Genomic DNA, 19,641 nt, shown 5'->3' on the forward strand with positions numbered 1-19,641 from the left:
GGCATCTTTTAAATCAATGCCTGCTAGAAAGTACCCTCTAGAAATCAAAAGTCTGGCGGTTTGAAAAGTTTCCATCTTGAAATGTGTATACTTAACTGACTCGTTTAACGTAGTTAAGTCAATGATGATGCGACATCCACCATCTTTTTTAGTTTTAGTGAAAATATTAGACACAAATTCCAAAGGTTGATGTTTTGTTCTTTCAATGACACCTTTTGCTAGTAGCCTCATAAGTTCAGCTTGACCCTCTTGTTTGTCTTTGACTGAGAGGGTGAATACCCTTTGGGGTATATGCTGAACTGGCGGAATGTTTTCATGAACAAAGTCAATTTTATAGCCATGAATGCAGCTTAGTATGTATTTGTCATTAGTAATGGTTTCCCATGCATCCAAAAACAAGTGCAATCTCCCCCCTGATAGTATAGAGCCCCTACTGCTCATATGCTGAGAGGAACCAGATCCACCTACCTCCATGGTTACTGGTGCTACTTCTGCCTCTTCGCTGGACGATGAGGTGTCTGCTGGGCTGTAGAGGGCTGCTGTTGATGTAGATGTTGACGTTGATGTTGTTGGGGGTGGCGCATTTTCCATGGGGTCCGCTCTGGGCGCGGGCCTAAAAAAGGCTTACGGGGAATGGTTGCGGACCCCGAGCTTTCACCAGTCCCATATGGTGGTCTACGACTGGTGGACGCCGTGGGGTACTGCCGCCTGGGTTTGTTAGGTCTGCTCGGTCCCAAACCTGCCCTCACGAGACCAAAGGTCTTGGATTCTTCCTCTAGGTCGTTCACCTTTTTTGGAAGGTCCTTTCCAAAAAGCAGAATTGGAGGTTCTGAACCCGGTGTTTTGCAAAGTCCCGCAAACTTAGGGTTGAGGGCAGGCTTGATGATTTCCTTCCGTAAATTGTTTATCTGATATTGAGTGGTGCACAGCAGAGCTAATGTATCTTGCTGATTTGTGGAGATGTCCACACCATCAATGGACCGAGCATATGATGTCATCCCTGCAGTCAGGAGTTTAAGGATTTTCTGGAGCTTCAACTCCAGGTTCCTGATGTTCTGCCCCAAATGTCCCCAAATTTGGCTGTTTACAGCTGGTACATTCAATGATGTACAATTTTCTGGGGCTGTATATAGTTCAAGAGCCTCATTGACCACCCGTTCTTGTAGGGGTTTTGAGGACAGGTGGTCAATGCTGGCTGCAAGTTTCGGCTCTAAAGGCCGACCCCCTCGTGGAATGACCACGTAGCGGTTGACCACACCCAGCAGCTCTTCCTGATCCTGTACACTCTGCGTACTCCGGACATCTTCAGCCAACAACCCCTCTTGTTGACCAGCCCAGACCTGGTCGCCAATGCTGCCTTCAAAAGAAGGTGAGGCAATGGCCAGTGCCGTAAAGGGCACTGCGGGAGTACCTGGGCTCCCTTGGCGAGTCTGCTGCTGCTCTCTCAGCAGATCTCGCTGGAGCATTTGCTCCATAAGCCGTTCCATTCGGCTTAGGCGGCTGCCAGTGCCGCTCTGGAGCGGTGTGGCATCTTCATCCGAATCGTCGGATACTACCGCCCGGTTCTGGCTGCAGGTACCTACAGCTCGCTGCTCAGGCTGCACTAGCGGTGCTGGGCTCGGCTCGGTAGTTATTGCTGCCGCCTCTTGCCCCCCCTCCAAGGAACGTTCCTCAACGGAAGACGAACGGGGGCGAGCTGCAAATTTCTTCCCTCTGGTCTTGCTCATTTTCCTGGAACATAAAGCAGACCACAGAGAAAATACTCACGGCCACGGTAAAACTTACCTGTCGGCCCGAATTTTCAATTTGTAGCGGGAGCACCTTGAACTCCCGTTCGTCGCGGGTGCACTGCATGAACGCTAATGTCGCGCATACGTGCTGGACGGGGTCTTCACGTAGTCACTCACGTGACTCCGAAATAAAATTAGACTGGAAGAACATTTTCAGCATTGATGTGTCCAAATCACGTCTTGAAAATGTCGTTAGCAAACATGCTGAAATATTTGCTGACAGTTACACGGGAATAACAGGATACTCTGCACACATTCGACTGCAGCAAGATGCGACACCTGTATATTATCGACCAAGACCGGTACCATATGCGCTAAAGCAACAAGTGGAGGAAGAACTCAACAGGTTGGAGCGGAATGGAGTACTCGTGAAGACAGACCAGAGCAACTGGGCAACGCCAGTTGTGGCTGTGCTTAAGGCTGACAAAACTGTTCGACTATGCGGTGACTACAAAGTCACAATCAACCAAGTTGTTGATGACGAACAGTATCCTTTGCCAACCTCGCAGGATCTGTATGCAGAACTTAGCGGAGCAAGAGTCTTCACTAAGCTGGATTTGTCTCATGCTTATGCCCAACTCAATGTTGACAAAGAAAGTCAGCAGTGCTTGACCGTCAACACACATAAGGGCTTGTATTCATACACAAAGCTGCCCTATGGTGTGAAATCTTCCCCGAAAATCTTTCAGTCCGTCATGGACAAAATGTTGCAAGGCATTCCGAACTGTGTGTGCAACCAGGATGATCTACTGATATTCACAGTGGGCATGGAAGAACATCTGGAGGTACTCGAGCAAGTTCTCACACGATTGAACTGCCACAACGTAAAATTACGAAAGAGCAAATGTGCATTTGCACAATCAGAGGTGATCTACCTTGGACTCAAAGTAGATTCCAACGGACTGCGCCCAGTGAAGGCGAAAATTGAAGCAATTGTGAATGCTCCAACGCCCAACAATGTGACAGAGCTACGATCATTCCTTGGGATGGTGCAATTCTATGCACGATTCCTTCCAGATTTAGCAACCGTGCTAAAGCCACTACATCATCTGTTACAAAAGGATGAGAATTGGATGTGGGGAAAGGAACAACAACATGCATACGACATCTGCAAGAAAAACCTGACAAGTGACAAACTCCTTGTTCACTACGACACGACGCGCGAGATGAGACTTGCTTGTGATGCTTCAAGTTATGGTGTAGGTGCAGTGATTTGCCACGTAATGGATGACGGACAGGAAAAGCCTATTGCTTTTGCCTCCCGCACCCTATCACCAAGTGAGCGCAACTATGCACAGATAGAGAAGGAAGCACTCAGCATTGTGTTCGGAATCAAGAAATTCCACCAGTTTCTTCTTGGCAGACCATTCACCCTTGTGACTGATCACAAACCACTACTCACGATACTGGGTCCCAAGTCAGCTATACCTTCCATGGCGGCATCAAGGATGCAGCGCTGGGCAATTCTGTTGTCCCAGTATGACTACAAGGTGGAGTACAGAAGCTCCAAATGCAACGCAGTCGCAGATGCGTTGTCCCGATTGTCCCATGAGAACTCTGATGTGGGAAGCGAGAACTCAATCTACACACTGCAAGTCGTAGATGAAGACTTTCCAGTGACTGCAACAGAAATTGCAGCTGAAACAGTGAAAGACACTGTGCTGAAGAGTGTTTATGAACAGACATTGAATGGTTGGACTGAAGTCGAGAGTGGATCAAACTCGGAACTGAAGCCTTTCTATAATCGACGACACGAATTATCATGCGAGCAGGGATGCATAAAGTGGGGTTATAGAGTGGTTGTACCAGAGTCTTTAAGAAACAAGATTATGTACGAACTTCATGCCGAACATCCTGGCATAGTTAGCATGAAGTCAATTGCTAGAAGTTTTGTGTATTGGCCTGGTATAGACAGTGACATTGAGTCACTGGTGAGCAAATGTAGCGTGTGTCAAGATTGCCGCAGTAAACCACCAAAAACACCACTGCAACCCTGGTCATGGCCAAGTAGACCATTTCAGAGAGTTCACGTAGACTTTTGTGAAAAGGGTAATGATCATTTTCTGGTGCTAGTAGATAGTCATTCCAAATGGATTGAGGCTAAGCATATGGGGTCAAGCACTACTGCTGAGCGTACCATAGACGAGTTGAGATCAATTTTTGCATGTCATGGTTTACCAGAAGAACTTGTTTCTGATAACGGACCTCAGTTTCGTTCAGAACAGTTCAAACAGTTCATGCAGCGTAACGGGGTAAAACACACACTTGTTCCTCCATACCATCCAGCCTCCAATGGGGCGGCGGAAAGGTCTGTTAGAGTAGTCAAAGAGGTTCTCAAGAAACAGGTTTTGCAGGGTAGTTCAAAGCTCAGCATGAAACATCGTTTGGCTAGTTTCTTGCTGAAGTACAGAACTTCACCACACACAACTACGGGTTATTCACCTGCAGAACTGTTGATGAAGAGAAGGCTAAGAATACGCCTAAGTCTAGTTCAACCCAATTTGGCCTCGAGAGTTGAGCAAAAACAGTTAAGTCAAAAACACCACTTTGACTTCCACAAAAAGGAGAGGAACTTCAAGCCAGATGAGCAAGTTCGTGTGCTCAGTCCTCCCAACAAGTCCAGTCGAGACAAATGGGATGTTGGGAAAATAGTGGAAGTGTGTGGAACAAAAAGATACTTAGTGGATGTTGGAGACAAGATCAAAAGTGTTCACGTGGATCAAATGATTCCAGCCAAAGACGAACCGAAAACTGAGCATGAATTCCTAATCCCTGAGTATTCATCTGAAAGTGAGTTAGAAGAGACTATTGTGGTTGATACACAAAATTCAGTGAGTACAGATAAAGAGACAGACTTCGCTAGTCAAGGTCAGCGTACTAACATAGAGCCAAACAAGCTAACAGTTGAGTCTACGCGTACATCTGTTATGCCTGTTGCACCTGTTATTGTTAAACGATCAGGCAGGAACCGCAAACCAGTAATTAGGTTAAATTTGTAAATATGGTTAAAAGTATTGATGTAAATCAAGTATCACAATACCAAAATTGTAACTGAGTACTTGGATTTAATACCTAAAAAAAGGGAGAGCAGTGTAATGTAGTCATGCATATTCATGTGCCATGTTAATGAGTGGGCGTTCCTTGAGCTAGGAATGCTGGGTAAATAAAGGCTGGTGTGATTCAGGCAACTAACGTGTGAGTGTACTTTATCTTTATGCCGTGTTGAACATAACACAGAGAGTGGTGAATCTGTGGAATTCTCTGCCACAGAAGGTAGTTGAGGCCAGTTCATTGGCTATATTTAAGAGGGAGTTAGATGTGGCCCTTGTGGCTAAAGGGATCAGGGGGTATGGGGAGAAGGCAGGTACGGGATACTGAGCTGGATGATCAGCCATGATCATATTGAATGGCGGTGCAGGCTCGAAGGGCCGAATGGCCTACTCCTGCACCTATTTTCTATGTTTCTATGTTTCCATTTAAATAAAATAGATCTTCTGGCAATTAATGTAGTAAAAGCAATCAACCGACGGGCTGAAAGGGACAGATGAATAGAATCTAACATCGGTGGCCCAAACATTGCAGTGATAGGATGAGGTTGTAAATCAATACCTAAAACTACAGAAATAGTATCTAAAATTTCTTTCCAATATTTTTCCAAAAGTGGGCAAGACCAAAACATATGAGTCAGCAAAGCCACCTCAGAATGACATCTATCACAAGTAGGATTTATATGATCATAAAAACGCGTTAACTTATCTTTTAACATATGGGCCCTGTGAACCGCCTTAAATTGTATCAGAGCGTGTCAAGAGGTATTGACTAATTGAAGAATCCTCTCCCATTTCTCTATAGGTAAAGAAATTTGAAGTTCTCTTTCCCAATCATTCATAATTTTATCAGATGTACCTACTTGTAATTTCAAAATCAACTCATAGATAGTCGATATTAAACCTTTCTGATAAGAATTCAAGTATAAAAAAAATTCTGTCATTTCAGTTTGATGTGATAACGGAAAAGACAGTAAAGTAGCCTTCAAAAAAATGTCTAATTTGCAAATACCTATAAAAATGTGAATTAGGCCAATTATATTTATTGGACAGTTGTTCAAAAGACATAAAACATCCGTCTAAAAACAAATCACAAAAAGATACGAATCCCTTCCTCTTCCATAGCAGAAAGGCTTGATCAATACTGGAGGGTTAAACATTAGACAATAGGCGCAGGAGTAGGCCATTCGGCCCTTCGAGCCAGCACCACCATTCAATGTGATCATGGCTGATCATTCTCAATCAGTACCCCGTTCCTGCCTTCTCCCCATACCCCCTGACTCCGCTATCCTTAAGAGCTCTATTTAGCTCTCTCTTGAATGCATTCAGAGAATTGGCCTCCACTGCCTTCTGAGGCAGTGAATTCCACAGATTCACAACTCTCTGACTGAAAAAGTTGAAAGAAAAAATTAGATATGATAGGACTCGATAAGATAAAACTATTCAATCCAAAAAACGTACAAAATTGAAACCATATTCGCAATGTGTGTCTTATTATTGGGTTAATCGTATATTTATTCAATCTCGTAATTGTAAAAGGTAACGAGGCCCCTAGGATAGAAGCCAATGATAACCCCTGCATAGATTCACGTTCAAGATTTATCCATCTTGGACATTGGGTATCCTCAAAATCTTTTGTCCAAAACGTTAAGTAACGAGCATTAACTGCCCAATAATAAAATCTAAAGTTCGGCAATGCCAAACCACTATCTTTTTTAAATTTCTGTAAGTATTTTTTACTTAGTCTGGGATTTTTATTCTGCCATATATATGAAGAATTTTTTGAATCAATAATATCAAAAAAAGATTTAGAAATAGAAATCATCTGAAATAAATATAAAAATTGAGGTAGAATAATCATTTTAATAGCACTGATTCAGCCGATTAGGGAGAAGGACATTGGTGACCATTTAGTAAACTGTTGTCTGACATGGTCAATTAAGGGCGTAAAATTGGCTTTAAATAGGTCCTTGTGTTTCTTGGTAATCTTAATACCTAAATAAGTAAAACAGTCAGTAGTCAATCTAAATGGAAACTGTCCATAATTCGAAATTTGATTGTTTAATGGAAAATGCTCACTCTTACTAAGATTTAATTTATAACCAGAAAAACGACTAAATTGATTAAGTAAAGCTATTATTGCAGGAATAGATTTCTCTGGATTAGAAATATATAATAACAGATCATCTGCGTAAAGAGATAGTGTAGTGAGTCCACAACGAGCGTCTTTGTTCAAAGTCTTTATTCGAAGGTATTTGCAAACAGACTGCAGCTTTTGGACACACACTACTTAACTAGGTATAATAATCTAATCTCATCTTTCCAGCTGGTCGCCAGACACAACTATATCCCGTGCTCCCGCATCTCGTGCCTCGTTAGCCCAACCGAGGGTTCGAGACCCCCCCGCTAATCCGTATGTCCCGGCCGCTCCCCCGACTGCCGCTGGGCCTCGAGACACGATTGACCGAGTCGTCCCGGTTGTGCCGCTCCCTGACGAGCACGTCGGCTTTCTCGGCGAACGTCTCCGGGTCGTCGAACGAGACGTCGGCCAACACCAGCCTGACGTCCTGGGGTAGCTTCTCTCGAAATGCCGCCTCGAACATAATGCACGGCTGATGGTCGCCCACCAAGGTCAGCATTTCCGTCATCAACTCGGACGGCAGCCGCTGCCCCAGCGCTGGTAGATGGAGCAGCCTCAGAGCCCGCTGGTTCTGGCTCCAGCCGAATTTCTTCAGTAGGAGCCTCTTGAGCCCCACGTACTGCTCCATTTGGGGTGGACTGGTCAGATACTGACTGACCCTCGCCGCCACCTCCGCCTGCAGACAGCTCACCAGGTGGTGGAACTTCTCCAGTTCGCTATCCACCTTTTTAATGTGGAACTGTGATTCCGCCTGTACGAACCACAGGTGCGGCTGATGGGCCCAGAACGGCGGTAGGTGCACCTCGCCTGCGCTCGCTCCCACCTGCGACATGCTGCGTGTTTTCTACGCGTTCGGGTCACCAATGTAGTGAGTCCACAACGAGCGTCTTTGTTCAAAGTCTTTATTCGAAGGTATTTGCAAACAGACTGCAGCTTTTGGACACACACTACTTAACTAGGTATAATAATCTAATCTCATCTTTCCAGCTGGTCGCCAGACACAACTATATCCCGTACTCCCGCATCTCGTGCCTCGTTAGCCCAACCGAGGGTTCGAGACCCCCCCGCTAATCCATATGTCCCTACAATAGCTTATATGTCTTAGTCCCACGGACAATGCCAAAGATATTGGGGGATTCCCTAAGAGCACTAGCCAAAGGTTCCAAAGCAATATCAGACAATAAAGGGCTTAAAGGACAGCCCTGTCTAGTACCTCGAAAGAGCATAAAGAAAGGGGATCTCTGATTATTAGTAAGTACAGAAGCCTGAGGTATATGATATATCAGCTTGACCCAAGAGATAAATTTTGGACCAATCTTAAATTTTTCAAGTGTATTGAATAAGTATTCCCATTCCACTCTGTCAAATGCCTTCTCAGCATCAAGTGAAATGACACATTCTGGAATTTTATTTGAAGCAGTGTATACAATATTCATTAATCTCCTAACGTTAAAGTATGAATAATGATTTTTAATAAAACCTGTCTGATCTTCAGAAATAATTTGCAGTAAAATGTTTTCCAATCTCATAGCTAATATAAGGAATTTTAGAATCTACATTTAACAATGATATAAGTCTATATGATGCCACTTCAGTAGGATCTTTACCTTTTTTAAGAATTAAAGAGATAGATGCTTCATAAAATGATTGTGGTAATTTATTCATTAAAAGGGCTTCTTTAAAAACTTTGCATAGCCAGGGGATAGTAAACTTGAAAAATATTTAAAGAATTCCACTGTATACCCGTCTAAACCGGGAGCTTTACCAGAGTTCATCGAAAGGATTGCTTTCTGTATTTCTTCCTCCGTGATGGGTTCATCTAACAACAAAGACTCATTATGTGATAAATTTGGCAAATTCAATTTCTTTGAAAACTCATGCATTATATTGGAATCAGTAGGAAATTCTGATTGATATTATAGCAAGGTATAATATTCTTGAAAGGATTTATTAATTCCGTCATGATCTACTGTCAGAGTACTATCTCGTTTACTAACTTTAATAATCTGACGTTTGGCTGAAACAGCTTTCAACTGATTGGAAAATAATTTTGCCAGATTTATCACCATGTATATAAAGTTGACTTTTGGTTTTAAGTAGTTGATTCTCAATCGGTGATACTAATAACAAATCATGTCTCATTTGAAGTTCAACTCCATTCTTATAAAGCTCTAAACTGGGAGCTTTTGAATATTTTTTATAAATTTCTTTAATCTCATCAGCCTATATAGGTATTTCATTTTTAATTTGTTTTTTTAATCCTGCAGAGTATGAAATAATTTGTCCACGAATATATGCCTTAAAAGCATCCCAGACTACCCCATTGGATATTTCTTCAGTAGAGTTTGTTGAAAAGAAAAAGGCAATCTGTTCTTTAATGAAATTAACAAAATTCAAATCTTGAAGCAAAGTCGTGTTAAATCGCCACTGTTTAGCACTAGAATTTAAATCAGATAGTTTGATTGATAGTTTCAATGGTGCATGATCAGAAATGGCAATTGCATCATACTCACACACAGTAACCGACGAGACTAACCGGGAATCAATCCTGGAGTCAATCCTGGAGTAACTATGATATACATGAAAAAAAAAAAAAAATCTTTATCATTTGGGTGTAAGAATCTCCAAACTTCTAACATTCCAGAATCAAGTAAAAAAGAATGAATAAAACTAGCGGATTTATTTGGGAGTGCTTGATTAGATACAGATCTATCCATGGGGGATTCAAACAACAGTTAAAATCTCCACCCATTATCAAAGTATGTTCGTTTAGATTAGGAAAGGACGCAACTAACTGTTTAAAAAACTCAGGGTAATCAATATTAGGTGCATAAACATTCACCATGACAACGTTTTGGTTATGAAGTAAACCAGTAATCATCAAAAATCTACCATATGGATCAGAAATTGTTTCATAATGAACAAACGAAATTGAGGAGTCAATAAAAATAGAAACTCCTTTCACTTTTGCCTGTGAATTTGAGTGGAACTGCTGCCCTCTCCAAACTTAAAAAAACGTTGATTATCCTCACATGAGTTTCCTGAACAAAGATAATCTGAGCATTTAGTCTACGAAAAACTTTAAAAAAATCTTTCCTCTTAATAGGATGGTTCAAACCATTAGCATTCCATGAGATAAAATTAATAACTTTATCCATATTGCTTGTAAAAATCATATGGAATGTAATGGGTTAGCTTCGTAGACCAAAGTAGTTCATGAGACTGGAAGGAAAAGAATCTAATGCGGAATCGGAAGTTACGACATTTCAAACATTTTTGTAGTTCTAATACAGCCCAGAAAGATAAAACGAAACTAAAAGCAAAAGTCTCGCCCCCCCACCCACGCAAAGCCCGAAACTGACCAGTAGGCAGGCAGTACACTACCTAACCACTCCTCTAATCCCGTCTCTGTAGCAACAGCTCCATAAGTAGAGGAAAGGTATATTTACCACTCAATAGTCAAAACAAATTAATACTGGGCGGCACGGACTTGGAGGGCCGAAAAGGCCTGTTTCCGGCTGTATATATATGATAATATTATGGTTAGGAAATACATGCAAACTGTGAAGAACCCTTGTTCAGTATTGTTTTCCAAAAAGAAAACCATTCGAAAAATATTTTGGAAAAGGAAAATCTTACAAAATAAAATCTAAAACAGTCGTAATGCTATTCAAAAAATCAGTTACCGGAATAAATTCTTACTTATTCTGAAAAACCCAAAAGTGGGTCATTAAAAATAAAAAACAATATCTTAAAAAACTTAAAGGTTAAAGTATGATACCGTCATATTAATATTCTGAAAAATAACAATATCTTAAAAATCTTAACGGTTAAGGTATGATACCATCATATTAATATTCCCGAAAAATAACAATATCTTAAAAATCTTAAAGGTTAAGGTATGATACCATCATATTAATATTCCCGAAAAATAACAATATCTTAAAAATCTTAACGGTTAAGGTATGATACCATCATGTTAATATTCCGAAAAATAACAATATCTTAAAAATCTTAACGGTTAAGGTATGATACCATCATGTTAATATTCTGAAAAATAACAATATCTTAAAAACTTAAAAGTTATGATACCATCATGTTAATATTCTGAAAAATAACAATATCTTAAAAACTTAAAAGTTATGATACCATCATGTTAATGTTCCAAAAAATAATCAAAAATAACTCATCAGGTTAAATTCTTAATTATTTATGATATCAAACAATTAAAAAAAGGATAACTATAATAGTAAGAGAAAGAAGAAATTAAAATATAAAATTGTAATAAACATCCAAGAATGAAAAAGCATAATGTTGTCAAATTAGAAGTAAGAGATCTGGGATTGTAACTCAGACTGGCTCTCAGCAGCTCCACAGTGAACACTGTCCACTCCCAGTCACAGCGATGCCGGGAGCCATGTATAAACTAATCGATAAACTATAAATTCAGTCAGTCCCGCCGGAGAAAACAATATAAAGTTTACGCAGGATCTTGATAATCCTCCAGAAAGCAGGAAACATCTTGCGGGTTGTTGAAGAACTGAATTGTACCATCAGGGAGTTGTATTTACAATCTGGCTGGATAGGTCAGGGCAGGGCGTAGATGCTTCTTAAATAACTCAGACATTACCTTATAGAAAGGCAGTCTTCGTCTCATAAGTTCGCGGCTGTAGTCGGGTAAAATACGAAACTTGCAATCTTGGAATTCGATCATGCCCAATCTTCTTGCTGCTCGGAGGGTATTTTCCTTCATCTGCATAAAGTGGAACCGAACAATCAAAAGTCTCGGTTTGTCTCCGAGACCGGGGGTTTTCCCGACTATCCAAAATCGGCAGATCTCCAAACTGCTGGGCGCCGAAAATCTCCTTGAGAATTCTAGAAACATATTTAATAGCATCATCACCTTCAGGCAGACCAACAATTCGCAGATTCTGTCGACGGCTTCTATTTCCAGAACCATATTTTTAATCTTGTAATGTTCGAGCGCTCGGGAATTCTCGGTCATTTTCCGTTCCAATGCAGCAATCTTCGCATGTCTTTCCTGACCCAAGGTTAACAAATTAGCAATTTGTTCCTTCTGTTCGCGAGACTCGGCTTGTAACGCACTCAGCTTGTTCCCAACTTCTTTCATCAATGCTGCCAAGCCGCAGAATCTTTTATCCAGTTTATCACTCCGTTTCGCTGTTGCTTCTAAAGTACTGGGATCAGACTTCACCATTGCCTCTACCGCGATCTTTTTTTGGAGAACCTTTTTTACCTCTTGTCTCCATCCTTTGTACGGTTAAAATGTATAAAAGTGTTGTCAACACTTTTAAACAAAGTTATTCCGTGCCTTGAAATCAAGTAATATTGAAAGAGTGGTAAAAAAGGGTTAAAAGTTAAGGGATTAAGCAATATCCTGCCACCCCCAGTCTAGGATAATCATGTCTGGTCACACTGACCCACAAAGTCAACAACTGGAACATCCGGCTATCTTGTTTTTTAGTGATGAGGCTGCGTTGCTAAGGGGAAGAATGTCAAGTTAGCCTTGAACACAAGTGTACGTGAATGACTTGCCATCTCCGATATCAAAAAGGATATAAAAAGGCTGCACAATTTGAGACTGCAGAACAGTCCCATTGACTGTTCTCCTTGCATGGCCAGTCATAGAAACATAGACAATAGGTGCAGGAGGAGGTCACTTGGCCCTTCGAGCCAGCACCGCCATTCAATGTGATCATGGCTGATCATTCTCAATCAGTACCCCGTTCCTGCCTTCTCCCCATATCCCTTGATTCCACTAGCCCCAAGAGCTCTATCTAACTCTCTTTTAAATTTATCCAGTGAATTGGCCTCCACTGCCTTCTGTGGCAGAGAATTCCACAAATTTACAACTCTCTGGGTGAAAAAGTTCCTTCTCACCTCAGTTTTAAATGGCCTCCCCTTTATTCTTAGACTGTGGCCCCTGGTTCTGGACTCCCCCAACATTGGGAACATTTTTCCTGCATCTAGCTTGTCCAGTCCGTTAATAATTTTATACGTTTCTATAAGATCCCCTCTCATCTTTCTAAATTCCAGTGAATACAAGTCCAGTCTTTCCTATCTTTCCTCATATGACAGTCCTGCCATCCCAGGAATTAACATCGTGAACCTACGCTGCACTGCCTCAACAGCAAGGACGTCCTTCCTCAAATTAGGAGACCAAAACTGCACACAATACTCCAGATGTGGTCTCACCAGGGCCTTATACAGCTGCAGAAAGACCTCTTTACTCCTCTGCTCAAATCCTCTTGTTATGAAGGCCAACATGCCATTAGCTTTCTTCACTGCCTGCTGTACCTGCACGCCAACTTTCAGTGACTGATGTACAAGGTGTTCAACTCTTCTGCCATTTCCTTGTTACCCATAATAATTTCACCCGTTTCTGCCTTCAAGGGACCTACATTTGTCTTTGCTAATCTTTTTCTCTTAACATATCTAAAGAAGCTTTTACTGTCCTTCTTTATATTCTTGGCCAGCTTCCCCTCGTACTTCATCTTTTCAGCCCGTATTGCCCGTTTTGTTACCTTCTGTTGTCCTTTGAAAGTTTCCCAATCCTCTGGCCTCCCGCTACTCTTTGCTATGTTATACATCTTTTCTTTTAGTTTTATTCCATCCCTAACTTTCCTTGTCAGCCACAGTTGCCTCCTACCCCCTTAGAATCTTTCTTCCTCTTTGGAATGAAATGATCCTGCATCTTCCGGATTATGCCCAGAAATTCCTGTCATTGCTGTTCCACCGTCAATCCTGCTAGGATCCCTTTCCAGTCGACCTTGGCCAGCTCCTCTCTCATGCCTTCATAGTCCCCTTTGTTCAACTGCAACACTGACACTTCCGATTTAACCTTCTCCCTCTCAAATTGCAGATTAAAACTAATCATATTATCATCACTACCTTCAAGCGGTTCCTTTACCTTTTGTTCTCTTATCAAATCTGGTTCATTGGACAACACTAAATCCAGAATTGCCTTCTCTCTGGTAGGCTCCAGCACAAGCTGCTCTAAGAATCCATCTCGGCACTCTACAAACTCTCTTTCTTGGGGTCCAGAACCAACCTGATTTTCCCAGTCTACCTGCATGTTGAAATCCCCCATCACCACAGTGGCATTACCTTTGTTACATGCCAGTTTTAACTCCTGCTGCAACTTAAAACCTATAGCTAGGCTACTGTTTGGGGGTCTGTAGATAACTCCCATTAATGTCTTCTTACCTTTACAATTCCTCAACTCTATCCACAGTGACTCTACCTCGTCAGTCCCTATGTCACCCCTCGCAAGGGACTGAATTTCGTCCCTCACCAGCAGAGCTACCCCACAGCCTCTGCCCACCTGCCTGTCCTTTCTATAGGATGTATAACCCTGAATATTAAGTTCCCAGGCCCGATCCTCCTGCAGCCACATCTCTGTAATCCCCACAATGTCGTATCTACCAACCTCTAACTGAGCCTCAAGCTCATCCACTTGAAGTCTTCTACTGCAGTCATCGGGAATAGAGAAGTGGTTTACTCCCACTCACGTCTCTTGTGAATGATTCAGGCAGGTTTGGAGGTGCCACCAAGATTGGGAATCTCTTCCACTGACCTGGATTTGTGAAAAGCGACCTCGAGTGACGGACGGCTCAGCCGGCATGAACAAAGGTAAGGCTTTCCCTTACACAGGGTCTTTTCTGCCGCTAGCACCTGTTTGAATCCAGGTGGGCAATGGGCATTGCCAAAGTGGAAATAAACGTGAGTCAAGTCAAGTCAATTTTATTTGTATAGCACATTTAAAAACAACCCACGTTGACCAAAGTGCTGTACATCTGATTAGGTACTAAGGAAAAAATGAAACATACAGTAGCACACAAACATAACAGCACATACAAAACAGTTCACAGCACCTCCTCAATGGGCCTCAAACGCTAGGGAGTAGAAATAGGTTTTGAGCCTGGACTTAAAGGAGTCGAAGGAGGGGGCAGTTCTGATGGGGAGAGGGATGCTGTTCCACAGTCTAGGAGCTGCAACCGCAAAAGCGCGGTCACCCCTGAGCTTAAGCCTAGACCGCGGGATAGTGAGTAGCCCCAAGTCGGCTGACCTGAGGGACCTGGAGTTAGAGAGGTGGGTTAGAAGATTTTTGATGTGGGGGGGGGGGAATGTCCATTTAGGGCTTTATATGTGAATAGGAGGAGCTTGAAGTTGATTCTGTACCGTACAGGGAGCCAGTGGAGAGAGGCCAGAATCGCCGTGATGTGGTCCCTTTTACGGGTACCCGTCAGGAGTCTCGCTGCGGCGTTTTGGACCAGTTGCAGGCGGGACAGGGATGATTGGCTGATCCCAGTGTATAGGGAGTTGCAGTAGTCTAGGCGGGAGGAAATGAAAGCATGAATGATTTTTTCAGTGTCGTCGAATTGGAGGAAAGGTTTGATTTTAGCTATGGTACGAAGTTGGAAGAAGCTGGCTTTTACCACAGCGTTGACTTGCTTGTCAAACTTTAATGCAGAGTCAAATATCACGCCGAGGTTTTTGACATGCGGTTTGACTAGGCAGGATAGGCTTCCAAGACTGCCTGTTATCGATTTGATGGAGTCGGGGGGGCCGAATAGGATGACCTCAGACTTGCTCTCGTTTAATTGGAGGAAGTTCTGAGCCATCCAACATTTTTCGTCCTCAAGGCAGTGTAAGAGGCTGTTTAAATTTGACCGGTTGTTGGGTTTCAGGGGGAGGTAAAGCTGTGTGTCATCGGCATAGCAGTGGAAAGAAATGCCGTGCCTTTGAATGATTTGGCCAAGGGGGAGCATGTATAGAGAGAAGAGAATGGGGCCTAGGATGGAGCCTTGTGGAACTCCGCAGGAGAGGCTCGCTGGAGAAGAGGAATAACTGCCTATGCCTATGAGTGACCTGGGTCCCTGTGAGAGCGGGTTGGAACACTGTGTAATGCTAGATGATTATGGGCAATTCAGAGTCCAGAAGGATGGCTTGGCAAAGAAACTAGGGTACATGTGGAAACAAATAAAGATGCTGGCCTATACCAAAGATAGACACAGAGTGCTGGAGTAACTCAGCGGGTCAGGCAGCATCTGTGGAGAACATGGATAGGTGACGTTTCACAGAGTGCTGGAGTAACTCAGCGGGACTGGCCTGTAAACGGAAAGTTATTAAAGAGTCAAAGGGCGTGTGAGGTGCTGCCTGACCCGCTGAGTTACTCCAGCACTCTGTGAAACGTCACCTATCCATGTTCTCCACAGATGCTGCCTGACCCGCTGAGTTACTCCAGCACTCTGTGAAACGTCACCTATCCATGTTCTCCACAGATGCTGCCTGACCCGCTGAGTTACTCCAGCACTCTGTGAAACGTCACCTATCCATGTTCTCCACAGATGCTGCCTGACCCGCTGAGTTACCCCAGCACTCTGTGAAACGTCACCTATCCATGTTCCCCACAGATGCTGCCTGACCCGCTGAGTTACTCCAGCACTCTGTGAAACGTCACCTATCCATGTTCTCCACAGATGCTGCCTGTCCCGCTGAGTTACTCCAGCACTCTGTGAAACGTCACCTATCCATGTTCTCCACAGATGCTGCCTGACCCGCTGAGTTACTCCAGCACTCTGTGTCTATCTTTGGTATAGGCCAGCATCTTTATTTGTTTCCACATGTACCCTAGTTTTGTAGATGGAGTGAGAAGCAGAAATATAAAGTGATGGGGCCCCAGAATAAGAGGTATATATAGAAACTGCAGAATTTAGAATCTCGCGACAAATGACAAGAGTAGTATTCATTACTAATTACAGGATTAATTAGCAGCGTTTAAAACTTTTTATTCAGGTCCAATGGTTATACAGCATCAGAGCAAAGTATTAATAGATCTGCAGACCTTAACTAAAAACTGAACATATTATAACTAACAAAACAAACCAAAAATATGGATTTACACAATAGACAATAGCCAATAGCCAATAGGTGTAGGAGGAGGCCATTCGGCCCTTCGAGCCAGCCATTCAATGTGATCATGGCTGATCATTCTCAATCAGTACCCCGTTCCTGCCTTCTCCCCATACCCCCTGACTCCACTATCCTTAAGAGCTCTATCTAGCTCTCTCTTGAATGCATTCAGAGAATTGGCCTCCACTGCCTTCTGAGGCAGATAATTCCACAGATTTACAACTCTCTGACTGAAAAAGTTTTTCCTCATCTCCGTTCTAAATGACCCACCCCTTATTCTTAAACTGTGGCCCCTGGTTCTGGACTCCCCCAACATTGGGAACATGTTTCCTGCCTCTAACGTGTCCAACCCCTTAATAATCTTATATGTTTTACAAATAAAATACTGAAGAGTGAACCTAACGAAGAACTTTCACACTGAACACACTGCTGAGAAACAGACTTCTGTACCCATTATAGGATATCCAGGATGTATTAAGTATCTTCATACCAGGGAAGGATTACTGTTCACTATTTTGTGTAGGTTCTTCTAGAAAAAACTGTGTAGAAAGGAACTGCAGATGCTGGTTTACACCAGTAAAGATAAGACACAAAATGCTGGAGTAACTCGGCGGGACTGGCAGCATCTCTGGAGAGAAGGAATGGGTGACATTGAGACCCTTCTTCAGACTGAGAGTCAGGGGAGGGGGAGATACAGAGATAAGGAAGGGTAAGGTGTGAGAACGAGACGTCAAAGGGGGTGAAGCTCAAGGAAATTGTAGAATAGAATGATCATTGTTAGCCTGGAGAAGGTGACAAGCAAGCAAACAGATAAAATGTAATCAGGGGGCAATCAGACTGGTCGGAGAACTGGGAAGGGGGGAGCGATGGGGAGAGAGGGGTGAGAGAAGTCAACACTTTAACTCCCCCTCACACTCCCACACTGACCTTTCTGTCCTGGGCCTCCTCCATTGTCAGAGTGAAGCCCAGCACAAACTGGAGGAACAGCACCTCATATTTCGCTTGGGCAGCTCACACCCCAGCGGTATGAACATTGACTTCTCTAACTTCAAGTAACCCCTGCTTTCCCTCTCTCTCCCTCCCCCTTCCCAGTTCTCCCACCAGTCTGACTTTCTCCGATTCCATTTTATCTCTGTTTGGTTCGATGTCACCTTCGCTTTGACACTGTGTTCGGCAGACTTGTTTTGCAGCAGTTAACATTTTTTTAAAGTAAACTATCCCCAAGAATTCTCTGCCGACCCCTACAATTTGTAACTTGTAGATCCATCTCCATCTCCATCTCCCCCTCCCCCCCCCCACCCCAGCTGAACAAGAGGCGCGGACACCCCTTAGATATGGAAAATATTAGAGATTTATCTTCTTAGAGATATAAAACATACAGTATATCTGCAGTGCCCTCCATAATGTTTGGGACAAAGACCCATCATTTATTTATTTGCCACTGTACTCCACAATTTGAGATTTGTAACAGAAAAAAAATCACGTGGTTAAAGTGCACATTGTCAGATTGTAATAAAGGCCATTTTTATACATTTTGGTTTCACCATGTCGAAATTACAGCTGTGTTTGTACATGGTCCCCATTTCAGGGCACCATAATGTTTGGGACACCTGTGGCTTCACAGGTGTCTGTAATTGCTCAGGTGTGTTAATTGCCTCCTTAATGCAGGTACAAGAGAGCTCTCAGCACCTAGTCTTTCCTCCAGTCTTTCCAACTTTGATTGCTGTTAATCAACACGAGGACCAAAGTTGTGCCAATGAAAGTCAAAGAAGCCATTATGAGACTGAGAAACAAGAATAAAACTGTTAGAGACATCAGCCAAACCTTAGGCTTACCAAAATCAACTGTTTGGAACATCATTAAGAAGAAAGAGAGCACTGGTGAGCTCATTAATCACAAAGGGACTGGCAGGCCAAGGAAGACCTCCACAGCTGATGACAGAAGAATTCTCTCTATAATAAAGAAAAATCCCCAAACACCTGTCCGACAGATCAGAAACACTCTTCAGGAGTCAGGTGTGGATTTGTCAATGATCACTGTCCGCAGAAGACTTCATGAACAGAAATACAGAGGCTACACTGCAAGATGCAAACCACTGGTTAGCCGCAAAAATAGGATGGCCAGGTTACAGTTTGCCAAGAAGTAATTAAAAGAGCAACCACAGTTCTGGAAAAAGGTCTTGTGGACAGATGAGATGAAGATTAACTTCTATCAGAGTGATGACAAGAGCAAAGTATGGAGGAGAGAAGGAACTGCCCAAGATCCAAAGCATACCACCTCATCTGTGAAACATGGTGGTGGGGGTGTTATGGCCTGGGCATGTATGGCTGCTGAAGGTACTGGCTCACTTATCTTCATTGATGATACAACTGCTGATAGTAGTAGCATAATGAATTCTGAAGTGTATAGAGACATCCTATCTGAAAAAGAACCTTTATTCTCAATTTTAAAAAACTGTGCAGATGTTGAATTAATCTGATGTTCCAGGTGGAAGGAGATGTCATTGAAAGATTCTGCTCCTGTGTCCCTTTGTCCCTTTACGAAGTAGCGTGGAAGGGGAGGCACACCTTCAACGTTTCCTTTGTTGTTTGGATTCTGCGTTGCGAGTTTTCACTGTGGAAGTTAATTGTTCATTCTAAGTTTCCTCGTTATTTGTGGAAGGCTCTCAAAAAAGAGCTGGCCATTCAAGTAACAAGAGTTCAGAGTGTAAGAGCCCAGCATGGACTTG

The 19,641-nt window shown here is 42.8% G+C and overlaps 1 protein-coding gene across 2 annotated transcripts in view; it reads left to right on the forward strand.

Annotated features, from left to right (window-relative positions):
- LOC144611918 (SWI/SNF-related matrix-associated actin-dependent regulator of chromatin subfamily D member 1) overlaps positions 1–19,405 on the forward strand; it is an 89,917-nt gene extending 70,512 nt beyond the window's left edge. The window contains exons 13-14 of one of the 2 annotated variants that reach the window (XR_013549595.1): positions 14,530–14,630; positions 18,582–19,405. The gene's annotated coding sequence lies outside the window, so the exon portion shown is untranslated. The remainder of the gene's footprint in view (positions 1–14,529; positions 14,631–18,581) is intronic. The other variant, XR_013549596.1, reaches the window with a different exon arrangement.
- The last annotated feature ends 236 nt before the right edge of the window (positions 19,406–19,641 follow it).

This window comes from Rhinoraja longicauda, chromosome 42 (assembly GCF_053455715.1).
Source record: "Rhinoraja longicauda isolate Sanriku21f chromosome 42, sRhiLon1.1, whole genome shotgun sequence".
NCBI lineage: Eukaryota > Metazoa > Chordata > Chondrichthyes > Rajiformes > Arhynchobatidae > Rhinoraja > Rhinoraja longicauda.